The 23,330-nt window shown below is 37.8% G+C and overlaps 2 long non-coding RNA genes across 2 annotated transcripts; both read right to left on the bottom strand.

Moving 5' to 3' along the window:
* Positions 1–241: 241 nt before the first annotated feature.
* On the bottom strand, positions 242–16,346 carry LOC141516096 (uncharacterized). Its single transcript, XR_012476609.1, has 3 exons — positions 16,192–16,346; positions 4,994–5,044; positions 242–337 (listed from the first exon to the last, which is right to left on the bottom strand). It is a non-coding gene; the product is annotated as an uncharacterized LOC141516096 (long non-coding RNA).
* Positions 16,347–17,272: 926 nt separating this feature from the next.
* LOC141516095 (uncharacterized) lies at positions 17,273–18,829 on the bottom strand. Its single transcript, XR_012476608.1, has 2 exons — positions 18,150–18,829; positions 17,273–17,529 (listed from the first exon to the last, which is right to left on the bottom strand). It is a non-coding gene; the product is annotated as an uncharacterized LOC141516095 (long non-coding RNA).
* Between the last annotated feature and the right edge of the window lie 4,501 nt (positions 18,830–23,330).

Raw genomic sequence — 23,330 nt, 5'->3', positions numbered from 1 at the left:
TTAAGAATGTGGCATAGGAGCATGATGGAACATAATTGATATAAGAATCCATTGTGAAAATTAATGACAAAGTAGTTGGTGGGAAATCTCCACTATGGTGGAGTTAGGTGTGTTCAAGATCCCCATGCCCAAGACCACCTCTCTCTCTCTGTGAACTATTAAGGAAGACTCCCTGTTTTCCAAAGCTTTTTTTCAAACTGTACACACAACAATCCTTTGCACTCACCCTCTGATGAACTCAGCTGAAGTAAAATCCCAAGACTTTCACAGTTGTGCCAGGTGGTCCCCGGGATCGGACAAACATCTACAGCGCCCAGGTTCCAGCCTTAAGTTCCTACTAGGAACCAAACTTGTCTGATTATTGTTGTCACCCCTCACTATCAGTGCTACAGTTTACTGTATACCCATTGTTTATGTATTGACATTTGTCCCCAGGAAAGTGGGTCCCCTCCTAGAGAAGGTCCTGGATCAATATATCTGGTTTCCCTCCTCCACCACAAAGAAAGCTGTAGGTCCTATTTTTTTTTATTTTGTCTTTGTATTTTTTTTAAGGATTTTTGTAAGGCAAATGGGGTCAAGTGGCGTGCCCAAGGCCACACAGCTAGGTAATTATTAAGTGTCTGAGGTCGGATTTGAACTCGGGTTCTCCTGACTCCAGGTCCGGTGCTCTATCCATTCACCGTGCCACCTAGCCACCCCTGTATTTTATTTCTTAGAATTAACTATGGTTATGATAACCTGTGGGAGCTCTTTGATATATTTAGAGTTCATAGCAGTTGCAATACCTCTGTGGTTCTCTGGTCATTTATTTTCAGAGTTGACAGTGATAGATGGCTTCAGCTAAGTGAATTGAGATTGGTGAAAGAGAATTTATTTCTTTGACTAAGAGCTTCAGTAAATGCTACTGCCCTTTGGAGATTGGAGAGAGGTTAAGCTTTCCTAAGTAATGGCCATGGTTTCTCGTCTACCATCTCCTTTCAGAGAAGGAAAAGAACTGCAGAAGATAGTTTTACAGTGTTTTGTATCCTGGTAACCTGTTTAAACTGGTTTGCCTAGCTTAAAAATAAATCAACCCAAGCTGTGTTGATGTGAGTACTTTTCTGACGAGACAGCAAGTGAATACTTGCCTGGACTTTAAGGTTGATTGTAAGTTAAATTAGAGCATGGACCAGAAGATGATTTCGCTGCTTGAAAATGTGAGGACTAACAAGAAATAAGCAGCGTGGTCCAGAAGAAAGCAGACTTGAATTAGACTATGAATTAACACCTCCACCCCACCCCTGCCCCTTGGATTTTCCTTCCTCATGTGCTTCCCTGCCAGGTTCTTGTGCCACCACTGGGATCTGGAGTCACCAGAGAAGCAGAGGAATTTGTACTCTTTGGGAGGTTAAAACTGCTCAGGATTTTATTATAAAATATAACAAAGTAAACAGGTTAAAAAAAAAACTTTTCCTGGGGCGGCTAGGTGGCACAGTGAATAGAGCACCAGCCCTGGATTCAGGAGTACCCGAGTTCAAATCCGACCTCAGACACTTAATAATTACCTAACTGTGGGCCTTGGGCAAGGAACTTAACTCCATTTGCCTTGCAAAAATAAATAAATAAATAAAAACTTTTCCTCCAGAAGGGTCAGAAGCACTTAAGACAGAATGAATAACCAAGGCCTAGTAGGCAGAAAGTGAGGCAGAGACAAAGAGAGAGGGAGATAGGTAAAGAGAGACAGGAATAAGGAATAGTCAAGCAGAGTTGACTGGGCCAGAGAGAGAGAGGGGTGGCCTCCGGTGGAGGTCCAACTCAGGTTTTATAGCCTTGCCCCTTATCTGGGCACAGAGGGTAAAAGGGGAATCAAGTAAAGGGTTGAAGACTGATGACTGAGAAGACCAGGATACAAATTTTACATTAAACAATGAAACAGTGGGAGTTAATTTACATCTCAAGAGTGGGAAACCTCCACCCATTTAACAAGATGTAATAGCGTTTAAGATTACAGAATTTTATTTCTGCTACATTCATAATTCTCTGTGTCATTTCCCTGCACCATTTGCATGTGCTCACACTCCTTTGGTATATGTATACCAAATACATTGGTGGCAGAGTATAACATACATTTTACGCATGGATTGTGTTGTCCCTCATCATTTAAACACTCTCTTTAGAATGTGACTCTTATACTGTTGTTTTAAGTGCCATTATTTTAAGTGACTCATTATGCAAATATGACTTATATAAGTCGTGAATTGTGAGGGGCTAGTTGTGTGAATGGCAAATTTATCTATGAAGACTTAAGAGCTAAAATTGGGGGGGGCTGATCCCCTGAGCAGGATGATCCCTAGACTTGAGAGAATTTGATTGTAACTTTGTCATAATGATCTATTCAAAATATCCAAGCTAAAGCAAGTTGGAATATGAAAGCCACCCAAAGGGAATGATGTATATCAATAGACTCTCAGATCACCAAGGCTCTGGGGAGATTCCTTTGAGATTTGCTCATGTGTAGTATGTAACTAAGTTAAGATTTGAACTCAGGTCCTCCAACTCCTAATCTAACCCTCCCGTTACTTAAACAAAGCCCTGCCAGTCATTTGAGTTTTTGATGTGTCATAACACCTGGGTCTTTTTTCCCCTTACATGAATTGATTTCTAGCTACTTCTCCGTCTTGAACTAATCAATAACGATTTAGTAAGGGCTTTATTGATTTATAAGACACTGGAAGGAATTTTTAAAGGTAAAACAAGATATGATTCCTGGCCCTCGTGGAGTTTACAATATATGTGAGAAAAGACATAAAACTGGATAATTATAAAACACAGAATGCATGATTCTTGCCTTTGAAAGGTACAAAATAAAGTACATATGAAATAGAGAATCTAAGTAAATTTTTTTGAAGAGAAGTCTTTTGGAAGAGCATATAATTTGGGCTTCAAAGAATAGGATAGAAATTCAGTAGGTGAAAGGGATGCAGAGAATTATGAATGTAGCAGAAACAAATTTCTGTAATTTTTCAATGCTGTTAGAGTCTTGTCAGTTGTGGAAGGCTATTTGCTCCGGAGATGTAAACTGACTCCTGTTGATTGTATCCTGGCACCCATTTTCCCCTTCACTTAACCTTGGCCATAGATCTAATGCGACAGGAAATGACATGTTGAACTTGATGGTCCCGCATATTGGGACAGGAAGGACCGTAGGTAGATTGCCATTGGAAGATATCTGGCCCCAAGGTGAAAGACCACTGCCCAAGGGCCACCCCTTGCCCAACCTATCACAGAAGGGCATTTAACAGAAAGCATTGCCCCTCCTTGCCTTCTTCTTAGCAATTTCTTCTTCTTGTAGGATGTCTGCATCTCTCTTTCCTTCCTAGGCTATGTGCTCCTATGCTACCATGGTCCCCCATGCCTCTCTCTCTCTCTCTCTCTCTCTCTCTCTCTCTCTCTCACACACACTTTCACTCAAATTTGACCTGGCTGGTCCTCTCTCTGGCCCAGTGAACTCTCCCTGTCTTGCTTCTTCTCTTTATCTACCTATCTCTGTCTACCAAGTGACCACACCTAGCCTTTTATTTACCCTGTCCTAAAATGCTTGTTGACCCTTCAGGAAGAAAATTTTTTTAACCTGTTTACTTTGCTATATTTCATAATAAAATCCTGAACAGTTTTAAAATCCCAAAGGGAGCACACAAATTCCTTTGCTTTTTAGTGGCCTTAAGATCTTCTATTTTCTATCTCTGTATTTCATTGGCAACAAAAGGAGGAAATCAAAGTATGGAAAACATGAATGATAATTAAAAAATAAGTAGAAGATCCTGAGGAATTCCCATTGCCTCTCTACTGGAGAATGGCTTACTCAGTACCGAACTCAGAAGATGGGGACTGGACCTATAATTTCATTACCTCAGGAAATTCCCAGATGAGGAAACTTTCTTGAAAGTGGATGACTTCTCTGCAATTTAAAGAATTGCATTCTTAGAAAGCAGTCTAGAGCATTGAGAAGTTAAGTGACCTGCTCCAGGTTTTATAACCAGAGTTGGGACTTTACACTCTGGCCTCATGGGTTCTTATGCCTAATTCCCACACTGAATTACTGAAATCCTTCCTTGTTGAAAGAGTGAATTCTTACAGCCAGTGTGGGCACATTCCAATGTAGGAGGCAAATAAGAGTGAGGAAATTATTTAGTATGCATTACAGTTTTACGGGAATCAGACAGACCTATAGTAGTAATTTCATAAATAAAACTAGTATAATATAGACCAGTTTAGTCCATCAAAGCTTATAGACTGAATTCAAATTCTTTTTGACAAGAAACTGGTAGAATGAAGTATACAGGGAAATAGATCAAATGAGACAGTGAGATTAACACAATTCTTGGAACCTATGGAATTTTTGTGGGCTTTGTAATTTTTGAAAACTATTTGCAAAGTTGAATTAAATTATACAGTGTCTTAGTAGAAAATATTGTAATTGGAAACAAATTTTGTAATCTTTTTGCACTGTTAAAATCCTGTAAGCTTAGATATTGGGTACTGATCCTAGTAACTTTCTCTGAACTGTTAAAACATTTCCACTGGACTTTTACTTTGACCTTGGCCATGCTTTCACAAGTGAGTCAAACTAAATGCTAGATTACACAGGTAATTTTAAGCCACCTCCTAGCAAGACCAGAAACAGTCTCTCCAATATAAAATACCCCTCCCCATTCCCAAGGACAGACTCTCCAAACACTCCCAAAACATGGCCTTTCCCATGGACCCTGAGGCCAGGGTGGAGGTTGCTTTTTCTTCCAAACTCCTATGCTCAAGTAAATCTGTGGGTGACCTCTCTGGTTAATCTGCCATACCTAAAACCCACATGACCTTTGAAGTTGTCTTAACTCTCTCTCTTTCTTCATGTTGTAATGACTTCTTAATAAATCTCTTTTTATCTGCATCCAGAGGAACAAGGGAACTCTCCCACATCAGTATGTATTTACAAGCATCCGAACTTAATTCACCCACTTACATGGCCATATTACTGCTGACTCTTATATGATGTCCTTCAGTTGAAGAAAACCTGATAAAGATCCAAATGTATTAATTAGATAAATTTACAGGTTATTATTTAGGATATCTTTAAATAGTAAGATCCCTTGGGGCATTTAAAGTGTGATTTTGTTTTTTTCAAGAATAAACTTTTTACATAAGAAGATCTCTAGGAACTATGCATGAGCAGCAGTGTTATAAGGGAAAGAGAACTATCATTTCTAATCAACTTTCTCCCACAAACTTGTTGCATAAGATCTCTAGCAGCCATGCATTAACATTTCAACTCATGTATTGATATATTGCTTCTTATTTTTTTTAGAGGCAGAATGTTCTAAGGGAAAGAGAACTATCTTTTTTAAATCAACCTTCTGATATTTACTGCCTGTATGACCTTGAACATTCTGTAAAATGAAAAGTTGGACTAGATGACTGCCAAGGACCCTTCTCACATTAGCTGGATGATCTTATGATCTAAAAACCTTGACAGTGATGGAGAACATTTTGAGGAAAAAAGCAGTTCAGATGATCCTGACTAAAGATTTGTCAGAAGAAGTTTCAGAAAGAGAAACCATAGGCCCTTCTCCAAAAGAACCCATATGTATAAAAATATAGCAGCTCTTTGTGCAGGGACTTTAAATTGGAAATCATAGAGATGCCCTTCAGTTGAGGGGAGAAAAATGGTTTATTAGTAAGGAATCATGATATATTAATATAAGAAATATAAAAGGGATGCTTTGAGAAAAATCTGGAAAGGCTTGTTATAAGAACTAATGCTGAGGGAAATGAGCAGAACCAGAATGATTTATTATGACAACAACAACAAAGAAAGAACAAACAACTTTGAAAGACTAAGAACTCTGAACAGTGCAATGATCAGCATGATTCCAGGGGACTGATGATGATGATGTATCCACCTCTTCTGACTCTATGGAGTTCTCATTTGTCCAATTCTGAAGATAGGTTTTGCAGATGGCATTGCTCTATCTTTGCATTCTGGCTATTATTGTTTCATCATTTTCATTGTATGTCACTATTGTCAGATATTGATCACAATGAATACTAGGCTCAAACTAGAGTCAGTTGTTCAAATTTCTGTATAAACATTTACAACTTGAAAAATCAGCAAATGCTACATAGACACCAGGGCTTAATTTATTGTTTTATTGATTATCTAATCTTAAGAAAGTGATGAGAAAAAATAGTAAACATTTACTAACATACTCCAGCTTGATACACATTTATATGTATTTGTGTGCATATATTTAATTCAGGAAAGGTGTTTCTGGCTTCAAAATCAGGAAGAAATAATCTGTGTAAAGTTCTTTGCTGCTAAGTGTCTCGATAGTGCCCAGAACACTGGGTTGGGGTCCAGGAAGACTCATCTTCTTGAGTTCGATTCCAACCTCAGACATATACTAGCTGTGAGATCCTGGGGGAGTCACTTAACCCATTTTCTCTCAGTTCCTCATTTGTAAAATGAACCAGAAAAGGAAATGATAAACTACTCCAGTGCCTTTGATATGTAAATTGAAAATGTCTCCACTCTAGAGAGTTGGTCTCTTAGTCTGTTATCAAATTTCCTGTTCATCTACTAGCCTATGTACCTTCTAATAGACTCCTTTTAGTATTATTTTTTCCCTTAGAATGCAATGTCCTGCAGAATCTCTGAAGCCTTTTCCCTAGCTTGACTCCATGAGACATATCAATATAACCTTCTACCATATCTTTCCTTGGTAAGGATTAGAATTGATCTTTCAAAAGTCCCAAGAACTTGGTTCCTTGATGTTGTTAGCTTTTTTAGCCTCTGATGGCATAAAACCCTTGACAACATTTCTGATTTCCAATTTAGAGTCCTTGCACAAAGAGCTGCTATATTTTTATACATATAGGTTCTTTTGGAAAAGAGCAGTCTCGAATGTGACAAGAGAAATGGATCATCTTTCCAAAAATATGCCTATGGTTTTTATTTGGAGGAGAAAGAGAGCAGTCCCAGTGTAGGGAATTCCCATTGTGGAAATTCCATCCACTGGTATATAGCAAGTCTAAGGCAAGATATGAATGCAAATCTTTCTGACTCCAAGGTCAACTCTCCATTTATCATAACACCTTTCCTCTCAGTCATATGAAATGAAAAAATTGTTTAAAAAAAGTAAGAAAAAACAACAGAGCAGTGATAAAAAATTATTTACATATCTCTACATCAGTTGAAAAAATTTCAAAAACCTTTCATATGTACCTATTGCAGTTATATTTCAAATTATACATGCATATATCTGGTGGAGCCAAGATGGCCACAGGAGAAGATGTCTCTTAGGTGCTCTTGATCAAAACTTATAAGCTAAGGACTCTAACTAAATTTTTGATAGACAGAATCCTCAGAGGGATGCAGTGAGGCAGTTCTCCAACCCAAGGTAACCTGGAAAAGAGCGGAAAGACTCAGCTCCATGGGGTTGGAAGGGTGGCCCACCAGAGGGGTGGCCCACCAGAGCGAAGGAACTTCAGCCTCCCAGAGGCAGCCCCAGGGTGCTGGGAGCCGCAGCTCACAGCAGCAAGGGCAGTTTCCTAACCTATACCCTGGCGAGCACCAGGCACAACTTGGGAGATCATCAGGGGACCTTTGCCAGAGTGAGCACATGAAGCCCAGCCCTCAGGGCACACAGCCGTCAAAGCACCCAGATCCAGGAACTGGAAGTAGGCAGAGCCAGTAAGCAGGAGTCCCCAGAGCATGAGTGCTGAGCCTAGGGAGGGGAGTGGAGGGAGACTGCTGAGCTCTGTCCCTGGAACAGGACTCTGGGGCTCTGACCACACTCAGATCCTGATTGCAGTCTAGGCCCCCCATAGAACATCAGGGCCCCCCCACCTCAGCCTTGTGTCAGAGGGATGCACTTACAAGACAGAGCCTTACACACTCAAAAGCTCAGAAATCACCCAAAACCAGGCACAGGCTAGAGAAATGAGTAAGCAGAGAAAAAAGAGGAACACCATTGAGAAATACTTTGCCTGTGATCCCAAGAAGGATCAAAACACTCAATCTGAAGATGAGCAAGTACAAGCTCCTGCATCTAAAGACTCCAAGAAAAACAGAAATTGGGCTCAGGCTATGACAGAGCTCAAAAAAAAGACTTTGAAAATCAAGTGAGGGAGATAGAAGAAAAATTGGGAAAAGAAATGAGAGAGATGCAGGAAAAACATGAAAATGAAGTCAGCAGCTTAGTCAAGTAGATCAAAAAGATGCTGAAGAAAATAACATGCTAAAAACCAGCATAAGTCAAATGGATAAAACAGTTCAAAAAGTTATTGAGGAGAAGAATGCTTTAAAAAGCAAAATTGGGCAGATGGAAAAAGAGATAAGAAAGCTCTCTGAGGAAAACAAATCCTTCAGACAAAGAATGGAAGTGAGGGAGGTTGCTGATTTTATGAGAAATGAAGACACAATACTTCAAAATCAAAAGAATGAAAAATTAGAAGAAAATGTGAAACATCTCATTGAAAAAACAACTGATATGGAAAACAGATTTTAAAAAGATAATTTTAAAATTATTGGAATACCTGAAAGTCATGACCAGGAAAGGAGCCTTGACATCATTTTCAAAGAATTACTACAGGAAAATTGCCCTGATATCCTAGAAGCAGAAGGCAAAATAGAAATTGAGAGAATCCACTGGTCTCCCTCAGAAAGAGATCCAAAAAAAACAACCCCCAAGAATATTATAGCCAAGTTCCAGAACTCCCAAATCAAAGAGAAAATATTACAAGCAGCCAGAAGGACACAATTCAAATATCATGGAGCTGCAGTCAGGATCACACAGGACTTAGCAGCAACTACATTAAAAGCTTGTAAGGCTTGGAATATAATAGTCTGGAAGGCAAAAGAGCTTAGAATGCAACCAAGAATCAACTACCCAGCAAAACTGAATGTCCTCTTCCAGGGAAAAAAATGGACTTTCAATGAACCAGGGGAATTTCAAATGTTCCTGTTGGAATGGCCAGAGCTGAACAGAAGGTTTGATCTTCAAATACAAGACTCAGATGAAGCATAGAGAGTGGAGGAGAAGGGGAAAATATGAAGGACTCAATGATGATGAACTACATGTGTTCCTGTATAGAAAAATGATACTGATAATACTCATATGAACATTCTCATTTAATAGAGCAAGTAGAAGGAGCTTTTATAGATGAAGCACAGGAGAAAGCTGAATTTGAAGATATATTGTGGTGTAAAAATGGAGTCAATAGAAAAAAGGTAAATGTAATGGGAGAAAGAAAAAGAAGAGGAGAAATAGGATATTTCATATAATAAGATTTTTCTTTATTACAATGAGCTATTGCAATGATATGGAAGGGGGGAAGGTGAGGAGGAATGAGGGAATCTTCACTCTCATCAGAGGTGGCTAGGAGAGGAAACAGCATATATACTCAATGGGGTATAGACATCTGGAGTAAGGAGAGAAGGGGGACAGGGGGAAAGGGGTGGATGTGAGTGATAGAGGAGAGGATGGACCATGGGGGGAGACTGGTCAGATATAACACATTTTCTTTTTTACTTCTTGCAAGGGGGTGGGATTGAATGGCCTGTCTGGGGCCATAGGACGAGGTGGATGCTGGACCTAAGGGGTGCTATGGGGGCTCAGGGCCTCTTGGCCCCAGGGTCAGGAAGCAGAAGCAAAAGTGAAAGTAGAGAGAAAATATAGTATATGGTAGTGGAGAAGTATGAATGGAGGGAGTTGCAATCAGCAATGACAACAGTGGAAAAATATGGAAATAACTTTTGTGATAGACTTATCATAAAGAATGTGATCCACCCATGACAGAGCTGGTGGCATTGGAACACAGAATGAAGCACAATTTTATTATTATTATTTTTTGGGGGGGTTACAGGGCAAATGGGGCTGGGTGGCCTGCCTGGGGCTACACAGCTGGGTGATTCTTGAGTGTCTGAGGCCAGATTTGGACCCAGGTGCTCCTGGTCCAAGGGCCAGTGCTCTGTCTGCCACCTGGCCACCCATACTATTATTATTATTGTTACTATTTTATTTTATGTCTTTTTTTTTTTTGGTTCTTGTAGGGCAATGGGGTTGGGATGGCTTGCATGGAGTCCCACAGCTGTGTGATTGTTGGGTGTCTGGAGCCTGATTTGGGCTCAGGTGCTCCTGGCTCCAGGGCCAGTGCTCCATCCACTGTGCCACCTGGCCAGTCCTACAATTATTATTTTTTTTCTTTTCTTTTAATTTTAATTTTTTTCTCTCCCCTTTACTTTATCACCCATGTGGGTCTATATTTTTTGGGGTGAAGGGGGTTTTATGTTTACTCTTAAACAAGAATATTTTAGTAATGTATAAAACATTTGTATAAAATAAGAATAAATAATGAGAAAAAAATTTTTTAAATGTCTTATATCTGTATTTGATGAAAGACTGTCACTATAACATTTTAAGTATATGACTATGCTATATGTTTATTAAATACATCCAAATCTCCTAAATTCTAAAATGACCCTGTTTCAGTGGTATCATAATACTTTGAAGGAAGCCTTCAGGGACCACTTCAAATTTATTATCTTCATCACTTTTTCATTCCTTTTCTCAAGTATTTGACTACTCAACTCAAGGTAAGGCTTGGGATGAAGAAAGGGGGGGATAATTATACCAAGAATAAATGCTAATCAGGAAAGGATTATTATCTGAATAATACTACACCTCAAAACCCATGAAATTCTGGAAACTCCTCCCTCCACTGGCTTTTCTTCCACCTCAGAATAAAACTTTATCATGAACATTGGAACTATGTTGAAAGAACTTGATTAGTTATAGAAGGAACCAACTGGACTAGATCCTTCCCATGTGGTTGTACTGGTCAGAGGAAGACCCATGGATATATCACCTTGAAATTTCCTCAACTCAGTTTTTGCAATTTTTATGAAGAGAACAGACTGTCAAGTAATCCATGAAGTAGCAGCTAGCAGTTGCTAGACAAATGGGAGAACCAAATGCTTCAATTATAATTACTAGGCATGGACATAAGAAGCTAAGTAGATTAAGAACACCATATTGAGAGAAAGCAAAACCAGAAAAATGAAAGATCCATTGCAAGCCACTGTTTCTATGATCAGAGTTCTTAAACTAGAGCTCATGAACTTTGTTTTATATATATATATATATACATATATATATATACGTATATATGAATATATGTACATCAATATATGAAAATATGAGCAACTTTTAATATATACATATAACTGAAAAGAATTCCTTATATATTTTATTATTATGTATTTATATATTTGAAAAAGTTATCCACACATATTAGATAGGATATATTAGATATATTTCAATATAATTGGTTTCCTTTGTAATCCTATAGAATTTATTTTATGTACATCATTCTGACAGAGTCCATAAGCTTCCCAGACTGCCAATTGGGTCTGTGACACAGAGAAGGTTAAGACCTTTGATCTAGACTGAGGCTAAATGAAAAAGATGGCATAGAAACAAAGACTTGTGATAGAAAATAGCACACATTTCTAGAACCTTTCTAAATGTGTTACTGAAAGACTAAAATTAATCAGACTGCCTGAGGAAGACTAAATTAGTCTATGCTGGAAACTAGAGCAGATCAAAATCTTTGTGATTTCAGCCACTAAGGATAGGATAGGAGATTCAGTCTCAAATAAACAGATGAAAAGATGAAGAAATGAATGGATAAATAAATGAACAAATAATTAAATGGATAGATGAATGAATAAATGATAGATAAATGAACAAATAAATGATAGCATAAATAAAAATAGATAAATGAATGAATGAATAAAATAAATAAGCAAATAAATAAATGTGCCACTGATAGTTATAGGATTGTGATTGAACTTTTGTAGGGGAAAAAAGAAATTATCTCATTTCATGGAAGACTATGATGAGAACTTTGCTAAACAGAGACCCTTTTATGTGACTCTCTTCTCCATTCTTTAAAAATCTGTTTTCTGTTAATAGTTGGAAGCCTAATACTTGCAGTGGTTATGGGTACCTAGGTGAGACCTATACAAAATTATAATGTTCTATAAGTCAGGAATACTTGCTCTATTTTATGTCAGTGGCCCTTTATGAGACCACCAAAACAGTAGTTAATTATTATTGAGCATCTATGTTGTTCTTGGCATTGTTATTAATAACATAAACCACATTACTTGTGCCAGAACTTGAGCTTACAATCATTGGAAAGACATATAAGTACAAAAAACTAATCAGACAATTCATAATCCAATAAGTATACAATAAATTGTTAGGTACTATGGGAAATCAGTAATTTAGAGTGGAATTGTTTTTCCTTTAGGTATTTTTTGCAAGGCAATGGGGTTAAGTGACAAGATCACTAGAGTGGAATTCCTGAGGAAGGTCCTATGGACCAGGTAGAGCTTAAACAAGATCTTAAAGGATGTTTTTCAACATGAAAGTAAAATGTGATTGGAGCAGTGCGGATGGGAAGATAAATAAAACCGAATAAAGATGGAACAGTCAAGTTATAGTTCTTTTTAAATGCCAGCATAAAATTTTGGCCATGCTTTAATAGACAAATAGGCAGTGACAAAAGTGATAGTTGAGAAAATTAGGTCTAGCATAGTCTTCACAGTATTCCAAGCTCCCCCCACCCCACTTTTTAACAAGTTCTTTGAGAAAGGAGCAAAAAAAAAAATTGGGAAAAATGACTTTTATCTTTAAACAGCTGTATTTCTACCTTTGCCACACAGAAACCGCTTTTTTGTTTTTATTTCAAACTTACAACCAGGACCAGTCTTTTAAGGGAGCAGCCAAGATGATATTTAAGGGGTCATACCCTAAATACATTGCATCCAGGTGGGCAGCATAGTACAATGAAAAAAGTACAGAACCTGGAGCCACAGGACCTGAATTCAAATCCCAACTCTGACACTTACTACCTGTATGACCATGAGCAAATCTCTTTGTTTCCTGGTCTGTAAGGTGAGAGGGTTGAACTAGATGGTCTTAGAGATCTAAATCTCTGATCCTGAAGTTCCTGGAATTTATTTAACAGAGACAATAACACAATTAGTGACAAAATTTAAAAGGCATCTTAACTGAGAGAAGACATTTAAATTCCCTCTGTGGTACAAATGCTTGTATCAGAATCTTTCAGGCAGCAGATTTTTGATAAAGTTAGGGTTGGGATCAATCAGAAGAGCACTGAGTACCTCAACTCAATTCATGCATACATACAAGAAAACAGGTATGCACTGATCATGACTACATTTCACCAAACTGTTTCAGAAACCATCAACTCATCAAATTTCAGGCAAGAGAGTAGCTTGGCAACCACCACTCAGACTCAGAGAAACACTGAGGAACCTAGTGCTGGTCACAAGAATCTCAATTTAGCCCCCATTGGGCAATTCAAAATTTTGTATTTCAGAGATTTATGGGTTTTTTTTTGTTTTGTTTTGTTTTTTAGGGGTTTTTTTGCAAGGCAAACGGGGTTGCCCAAGGCCGCACAGCTAGGTAATAAGTATCTGAGACCGCATTTGAACCTAGGTACTCCTGACTCCAGGGCAGGTGCTTTATCCACTACGCCACCTAGCCGCCCCAGAGATTTATGTTTTGTGGAAATAATTATATCAATAGAATATAATCTTGAGTGCATTTAGACTTTTTTATTTTATTTTATTTTTATTTTACTCTTTGTATATCCAGCCTCTGGCACAGTGTAGGAATTGTTTTGAACTGAATTAAATCTCTTAGCATTAATGTAATAAAAATTGTAAAAAGCATGTACTCTCCACTAGGGGGAGACATATGAACACAGAATATTAAGATCACTGGCCATAGGGCCTTTCAGTCACTAGGCAAAATTACGTCTTTTAAAGTCAATATTTTTTATTTAGTTATTCAGTTCCTATACATAGATAGTATCTTGAGTTAGAAAATTCTGCACCTCCAGGTACTAGGGATTTATTAAATATAACCCCAAATCCTTGCTAAACCAAACAAGCTCTTCTTCTATGAGGCAGGCTCTCACTAGCATTTGAGTTTCTGGACAACAGGAACCATATTTTTGCCTTTATAGCTTCAGTGCTTAACACAGTGGATAGAACATATTAAGCATTTAAATTGTTGTTTACTGATTTTCTGATCTAGGTACACCAGGGTGATCAAATCCAAGGATGATCAGAGGTAATAAAACCCAATGGCCTGATAGAGGGAGAAGAAAAGGATGTAACACTAGTTCACTAAAATATTAAAACCATCATCCAGGTATAGAGCAATGAATTTACCTTCAGCATCCCAGGCCTGGCAAGTCAGAATTCCATTCCATTCATCAAAAGAGAACTCAAGCTAAAGAGGGTGGATGAATCTGTATAATTCCATCAACATAGCCTAATAGATAGAAGTCTGGCCTTGAAATCCTTGACCTAGGTTCATAGCCTGCTTTTAATCCTCCACTTAATACCCATCTGACCTTGGACAAGTCACTTGACCTCTCTTGGCCTTACAAAATGAGAGGGTTGAATTAGATGGGCTCTAAGACCCCTTCCAGTCCTAGAATTAAGATGATCCATCCAGCTATGTGATGGGAAGGTCTCATTTAATCTCTCATTGCCATAGTCAACTCTCTGAGCTTGTAAATTATAGAGAACTTGCTCATTTCATAGGTAGAGGGAATTTCCTTATATAGGAATTCCATTTATAAATGAAATCATAAGTCCGGTCCTCTCCCTATCTTAATGTCCCGAGGACACATCTACAGTGTCATCTTTATATGTAAAAGGACAGCAATAATGTGGTATGTTCTATAAGCCAAAAAAGACAAAATATATTTTTATTAATACATACCCTAAAAAAGTTCCCTAACAGATATTAACAGTCACAAAATCAAACTTCACGCCTAAAAACAAACATATTCGTTTTCTTTGTTCAGTCATTTTCCACTCATGTCTAACTCCTTGAGACATAATATGGGGTTTTCTTGCCAAAGATTGTTGTTCAGTTATTTCAGGAATGTCCAAATTTTTGTGACCCTACATGGGGTTTTTCTTGACAAAGATACTGAAGTGATTTACCATTTCCTTCTCATTTGACATATAAGGAAACTGAGGCAAGTAGCATTCAGTGACTTGTCTAGGGTCACACTCATGGTAAGTACCTTCTTTACTTCATGCCCTGTACTCTATCTACTCTGGTTCATTGTCAGCTAACTCAAGTTCTCAAATTCCGATGAATTTTTCTCAAGTCTAAAAACAACTCCTAAATCCTGTTCACATGTATCCTACTCATTGAATTATGACCCAAAGGGCTGACCTCTTCTCAAAGCAAAAGACTGTTTCCTCTGATTGGCTTGGTATTGTGATGTCATTACTGTAGCTCTTCTCCATTACCTTCTCCAGTGACCTTTTTTTAAAGTTTATTGAAGACAATGTTAAGTGACTTGCCCAAGGTCACACAGCTAGGCAATTATGAAGTGTCTGAGAATTGGATTTGACTCCTGACTCCAGTGATGGTATACTATCCACTCTGCCACTTAGCTGCCCCACCAGTGACTTTTTTTTTTTGTGGTATTATCTAATAGGTCTGGAGGAAGCAAAGTAGTCAAATAGAATGAATACAAGACTTGGAGACAGAAGACCCGAGTTCTAGTTTCAACTCCAACACTTACTAGCCATGAACAAGGTCTTAACCTCTCTGAGCCCAGGACTTTTTTTTGCAAGGCAGTGAAGTCAAGTGACTTGTCCAAGGTCACATAGCTAGGTAATTATTGTCTGAAGCCAGATTTGAACTCAAGTCCTCCTGACTCCAGGGTCAGTGCTCTATCCACTGCTCCACCTAGCTGCCCCAGCTCCCAGGACTTATTAACTTTGTGTCATGAATCCATCAACACCTCTCCCTACAGCCTGGGGAAGCTTAGGGACCCTTTCTCAGTATAATATTTGTAAATAATGAGGAAATATTAAGTTTCTGGTAGAGTAGTAAAAAATAGAGAAGTAATTTTTTTCCTCATTCAAGTTCATAGGCCACCTGAAATTTATCCCAGGACCTTTTGTTAAGAGGAGGGGACTGTAGGGTACCAAGTGAAGAGAATCTCTGGGATTCAATGATCTCAGAATTCCCTTTTAGCTCTTATTCTAGGATTCTTCTACCTGGGTAAGTAACTTTTTAAATTGACTTTTACCTTTAAAAAAATGGTTTCCATGTCTCTATCCTGTGGTTGTTGTGTGCTTATGATGTTATTAATGTAGTATGGGAAATTTCCAATAAGAAAGCTGTATCCACCTTTGCAAAACAGTAAATCCTCTTTAACGAGATGCTAATAAGTTAAGGGGTTGACACATAGTCTTGTGGCCAGCATATTCAGAGGCAGTTGATCTCTGTCCCTTCATGATAACTCTACCATACACCAACAAATGGAGGTGAGGTCACAACCACATAGTTGTGCTAGTTCCCCAATTTTTCTTCGGGTAGCCTTGCTTTTTATTAATTTACTCTATATTCTTTCAGCCTCCTTGTTGTCTATTCTATCTCTGACAGTAGGGGGAAAATGAAAACACTCTTTTCCCCCATTTCTAATTGTGATATGACTCCTGATAACTTGTCTGAAATTCCTATGGAATATAGTTCTATAAGATAAAGTTTGCTGACTGCTCCACACACTGGAGTAGTTTAACTCATCTGCTTAATACTGAGCCCAGGATCTTTTTGAGTTTGTTTTCCTCTTGAGAAGTGAGTTGTAAACTCTATTTGAATTGCTTTAATGCATTGGAAGGGCTACTTAATGGAGGGATTACATAGTACAAGGCCTCAGAGGAAATTTAAGTCTGGACTTCTAGAGAGATAACCTATTTGTGAAATGACTGGAGACATTTCGTATGCCCTACAGGTGAATAGATCTAGTATCTCTATTTGGATTGCCCCACAGTAAAGTAAATCATGAAGCGTCCAGTCAACCCTGAGTCTCTAATTCTTGTGAGGAGAGTCCCACAGATTCTGGGAGCTCAGAGGGACTAGACTTTCCCTTTGATAAGGAAATCTTTTTTTTTAGCAAGGCACTGGAGTTAAGTGACTTGCCCAAGGTCACACATCTAAGTAAGTAATAAAAGTCTGAGGCCAGATTTGAAGTCAGGTCCACCTGACTGCTCTATCCACTGTGCCACCCAACTGTCCCCTGATACAGGAATCTTGATTTGATTCCTTTTTCTTGTCTTTCTTGCTTTTTAGGTTGGGAAAGGTTTTTGCAAATAAAACTGAGGTGAATCTGTGAGAATCTTGCAAAATGATATTTGGAAGTTTGTAAGATTGTTTGTAAACTGTGCCCCCATAGACTTTTTCTGAGACCTTGCAAAAGGACATGGCATAGGAAAAAGACAATGTTTGAACCTCCTCAAATCACAAGAGTCCTCCAAAATGCAGCAGGAGCCACTGACCTCAGGTGAATCATTGTTTTTTCAAGCTTTGAAAGATCCTTGAGCTAAAAACTTCATGATGAAGGTGCAGATGGTTGAAGACATGCTTTCTTTAAAAGAAAAAGAAAAAAAATAACTTATAATCTCTCATGGTGATCCTAAGCAAACAACAGAATGCCATCATCTTAAGGATTCACAATCCACAATATTCACACTAACTTCTACTCATTGAAATGGATATTAGTACATAAGTAACTAGACAAGCAAAAGTTATCTCAGGGGGACTGGTGGGACTTGTAAGGAAATACAAATACAAATAAAAGAGACTAATTATTGACTAAAGCAAAAGAGGAAAATTTTTTTTCTCCAGTAAGGCTTTGAAAATTAGGATATGCAAGAACAAGAATTCTAGATGGAGAATCTTCTCTCTGTTAGTCTTTACATATCTAAAGGAACTTCAGATGAAACTCTCAATAGGCACTGTGCTAGATGGTGGTTACAACTTCTCCATTCAGAGTTCTGAAATATTATTGCTCAGTAATTTTCACTGGTATGCTTCCCCTTGACAATTAGTCAGTCAGACTTATTCACTTTTAAGAAAGCTATTTTACTAAGAAGCAATAGTGAGAACAATAATTACAAAAACATTTCCTCCAAATAGGTAGGCATAGACAAGTTCCTAGGAACAGTAGTAGTGAGACTCTGTGGAGAATAAAGGTGGCAGTGTTACCTCCTAGCTCTTAGTGGAAGCTCTTTTCCACTTTTGTGAGTTCCCCTTAGATGTGGCTCTTTTCTGGGCTCTGAGGGTCAGTGCCCATGTCAAAACCCAAAGATGCTGATTCTTTCTGTCCCAAATGCTCATGTCTGCTGAAGTTGCTTCTCCTTATGTCTCAAATTTGCACCAAATAAGTCTCAACTCCTGATTCAGATCTTGCTATCAGCTACTGTTGCTCTCTTGGATACAGCTATCATGGTTGATGGACCTCTAGAATTTCCAGTGTTTTGTAATTCACAAGTTCATAATCTGGTCAATTATGTCTTTGGATGTTGTGAATTTGCCCATGATCGGGACATGAGAAACGCAATAGACAGAGGTGGCCATGTGCTTGAGAGCCTCCACGGCTAGGTGGGAGACAAGATAGCTGCCATTCTCTCTTCAACTCAGCCCTAAAACCTTCAAGATAGAAGATGGAAAAAAGATACGGTGTCTCCTTTTCTCAAGTTGCCTTTGATTGATGTCTTTGCCCCAAGATGCTGTCTGTCCTACTGCTTCACTCTAACAACAAAGTATTAAATACGTATTATGGAAAGAATTAAATACTAACTTCCCACCCCATCCCTACCATCCAGGAGAAACTCCATCTAAACCTGAAACCTTCACCATTAAATCATTCCACTTCTTTTTCAAAGCCCAATTCAGAACCAAATGTTCTTTTTTTTTATTCAGAGCTGGAGACTTCATCTTCTCAACCAATCACAATCCTCCCTTTGTGGCATCATCTGCCTCTTGCCCAATGACCAAAAGCCCCTTGAGGACTTGTTCTCACATTGCAATAAAGTTCTAAGAAAATTCCTTAATACTTTCCTTATTCTATTGATGAATTGATTAGGGGATTAATTGATTAGGGTGGGGATACATTTACACTGAAAACTGTCAGAACAAGCATCCCAGGGTGATTATCAGCAGCTTCTTTATATGATTTATGTAACACAAGGCACTAAATTGGTTTTGGAGATAGAATAAGAACTCAAAAGTTTCCTAGTGCTCTTTCCTTTACAACAGTGATTCTCAACTTTCTTACATTTAAGAAATTCCCATTTTTAAAAAGGGAATATTTTATTAATTATTAATGGAATTTCTGATTTGAAATTGAGTATTACAAATGAAGCCATAATCTAGATAATTAAGTTTTGTTTATAAAAGGATAGACACTCTCATATCTATCTCCTACCTACCCTTAGGACCATCACTCCAGTTCAGGTTTTCATCTCCTCTTGCCTGGACATAGCAGTATTCTCCTAAGTGGCCACTCTATCTCTCCTCTCTCCCTTTATCATTACTATGGCAGCCGAATTGATATTTTTTTAAATAATGCAGATCTGACTATGTAAACACAAGTTTTAGTAGTCCCCAATGCCTCTGTAGTAAAACCCTTCACAATCTAATTTATACCCTTTTTAAATTAACTAAAGAAAAAAATTTCCATTAATCAAAATCCACTTTTTCCTCTCTCCCACACAACTGAAAAATAAGGCCTTATTATTTTATTACAATTATAATCTTATTATAATTATAATAATAATTATATTATTATTATTATGAAAAAGTTTCACAAGCCAGTGACCTTACCATACATAAAACTAATTACATTATAGGTATCTGTTGATTATGGAAATTTGTGATGATCATGATTGATCAATCAGCAGGGATTTGTTAAAAGCTTACTATGTGCAAAGCACGGGGATACAAAAGGAAAGCAAAAATGGTCCTTCCCCTCAAGAAAGGAAATCTGCACATAAATCAGCATATACAAGATTCCCTGAGAGTAGAAGGAAGGCAATCTTGGAAGGACCTCTTGCAATCATTGTGGGCTGAGTCCCTAGCCTAAACAACAAGAACTACTGTGCTAATATGCTAGGGACACAAAGAGCATGAAAAAATAAGACATTTCTCTTGAAACCTGGAAAACTGGATAGTTTATTTTCTTATTTCATTTAAGATTTCTCATAATATACAGTGGAAAACATGGGAAATTATTGTCACAGTCAATAAATTAACTTTTAAATGAACAACTGTATAATCTTTGTGAGTGTGAATATGCATGAAGAATTTTGATCTGGATCTGGAGTATCATCACTCTAGAGAACTCTCCACACGTAAATTTAATCCACAGATGAACTGGGACACTGAGAAGCTGACATCCTAAAATTCTGAACTTGGCCAAAAACTTGAAGAGATTAAAAAGATTTGAGTACCCTCTTAGTCCTTACTGCCGACTCTAGGGATGTCTTCTGGTTGCTTTGATCATAACCTTGGGAGGATACCCTTTCCTGTTTAAACTTAAAATCTCTATTCTCACCTCCAGAATTGGATAATTTTCTTTATCCTGAGCTACCTTTAACTCACATACCCCAATAACTTCCAAACTACCCTTGATTCACTCTGAACTACTCTGATCCTTCTATCTGCTGGGGGCATTCTATGATGAATTATGGTACTTAATTAGGAAATGCTTGTTCTGCAGTGTGAACCCTTTAACCCAGCAATACAACTTCCAGGACAAACACAAAAGAAAAGGGCCCATATGCACAGAAATATTTATAGCAGATCTTTGTGTGGTTGCAAAGAATGGGAAACTGAAAGGATTTTCATTATTTGGGAAGTAGCTGAATAAGTTATGGTATATAAATGAGGTGTAATACTATTGCGCTCTAAGAAATAATGAAAAGAATGATTTGAGAAAAACCTGGGAAGTTTTAAATGAACTGATGCAAAGCATAGTGAGCAAAACCAGGAGACCATCTATGCACTGATAGCAATTTTGTAAAAATGATCAAATTTGAAAGACTTAGTAACTATTCAAATAGTGGCCCAACATAATTTCAAAGGACTAATGTTGAAATATGCTACCCATCTCCAGATAGACAACAAATAAACTGAGTACAGATTGAAGAAGCTTTTTCTTTGTTTTTCTCATTTTTTTTAAAAAACATAGTTAATGCAGAAATATGTTTTGCATGTCTTCATATGTATAATAGGATCATTTCTTGCCTCCTCAATGCATAAAGAAGAGAGTGAATGAAGAAAAATTGGAATTGGAAATAAAATAAACTGTAAAAATGTAATAAAAATGCAATATGACAATAGATAATGAGCTGTGAGTTTTTTTAAAGGGGGAAATGCTAGCTTTATTAATCTCTCCCTTTCTTATTTAATTGTAGATTTCTAATCTTAATCCACTTCTTCCTAATTATAAAACTGATCCTTTATGCTGATATGCTCTCTCAGAAAGAGTATATATGGATATTTATACATGTTTATATGCATATTTTAAAATTGCATAAATATATAAATGTGTATGTATTAACATATATATGAATGAACATACATACATATATATGAATAATAATCATTTTATTCAATTCAAACAAGGTTTATTAGGTTCCTATTATATTTAGGACACTGTGTTAGACACAAAAGATACAAAAATGAAAACCACCACGACTCTGAAGCTTCTGGTTTAGTAGAAGGAAGCCTGGTCTATTGAAAAAGACACTGAACTCTGGGAGAGAGAAATTTGAATTCTGCTTCTCTAACTTGCTGTAGGACTCTCTGAGCCTCAATTACATCCTCTGTAGAACAGGGATACAAGGACTGTAGCATCCACCTTACAGGATAGCTAGAGTATCAATCAGTTCTTCCCTGGAAACTCCATTTTAAGAAACATACCTGGACTGGCCATAATCCCTCTTTTATTTCTCTTGGGTCTTGATTCCAGACCTCCCTAGCTGCTTCCAAGAAAAGTTAAAACTTCCTTTGCATTCTTATTTTCTAAATTCAATAATGACTGCTCTATCCTAGCCTTGGGTATAAAGTCTGCTCTTGACTCTGAAATTCTTTCTCCACCATACTCTTGCCTTTTCTTCCCATTTCGCACTCCTCCACTCCTTCACTTCTAGCAAGAGCTCTCGAGTAATTAGGACTAGGTCAGTCATTGAAGAGGGAAGGTCATCCACTGCCTCCTGGGTCATATGCAGTTGTCTTGACTTTTGTCGTCTTGCCTCTGCACTTCGATGACTCAAGAAGAGAGTGAAGTTTGTTAGGGTTCATTGCAGAGAGGGTCCATGAAAAAGTTCATCATTGCAGGTTATCTCCCAATTAAGGAAGTTTTTATTTTAACACTGAAACTCAGTGGGCTGGGCTGGGAGGAACCCAATCACTGAGTGATTAGAGCTGGCTTCTTATATAGGGTAGAGTAAACAAAATGTCCTCAATAAAATGTTTAAGACTATTAAGGTGAACTCTGGATGTGAGAGAGGGTCCCAGGCAGGCCAGAGACACGTGCTGCCTACAAGGAGAGTCAGAAGAAGCAGAACATGTGATAAAGTCATAAACTTGTTTGTTAAGTTGGACTTTGGATGTCAAAGGGGACCCCAGGCAGGCCGGGGGCAAATGGTGCTGATAAGGGAGTGGTTAGAAAAAATAGAACTTATAATTAAGTCATAATGTAATAGGGCAAAGGGGCCTCAGACAGACCAGTGACCTCAAGTAATAAAGTAAATGTAAAAGGGCAATAGGGATATTAAGCAGGTCTGGGACTTCAAGAAGGCCAGGGGTAGATGGCATTGATAAGGGGAGTAGTTAGAAGAAGAACTTGTCATATTTTTCTAACTAGAGTTCTGAGTTCAAAAGGAGATTTAGAACAGAGAGGGTTGGGGTCTCTCAATTTTGGCTCACTTAAATCCAGTTTACCAGTAAGGTAAGATATCACCCATGATGTCATACAGTCTTTTCAAAAACAAAGGATTAATAACAATTGCTCTACTTTTATGTGAAATCTTTCTCCAAACTAGAATGTAAGGTCTGTGAGGGCAGGGCATGTCATTTTTTTTTTGCTTGTGTTTGGCATAAACAATAAATGCTTATTGACTTGTAGACAGGGTTATTTTGAGAATTTGATGAGAGAAGGTACGCCAAGGATCTCATAATCCTTGATTGCATATTAATCAATTATTGTCAAAAAGGAATGTGACACACACAAGTATAATATAAGGTGTGGAAAAACTGGAGCAGAAGAAAAATCCAGACTAGGAGCTTCAGCAGATTTACAGAGGGTAAGAACACTTTCATTATAGAAATGTAAACTATTCCTCTAACCACAGACAGCTGTTCCCACTGTCTGCTTTGTGG

This window comes from Macrotis lagotis, chromosome 3, assembly GCF_037893015.1.
Source record: "Macrotis lagotis isolate mMagLag1 chromosome 3, bilby.v1.9.chrom.fasta, whole genome shotgun sequence".
NCBI lineage: Eukaryota > Metazoa > Chordata > Mammalia > Peramelemorphia > Peramelidae > Macrotis > Macrotis lagotis.
This window is presented reverse-complemented; position numbering and strand designations above follow the sequence as displayed.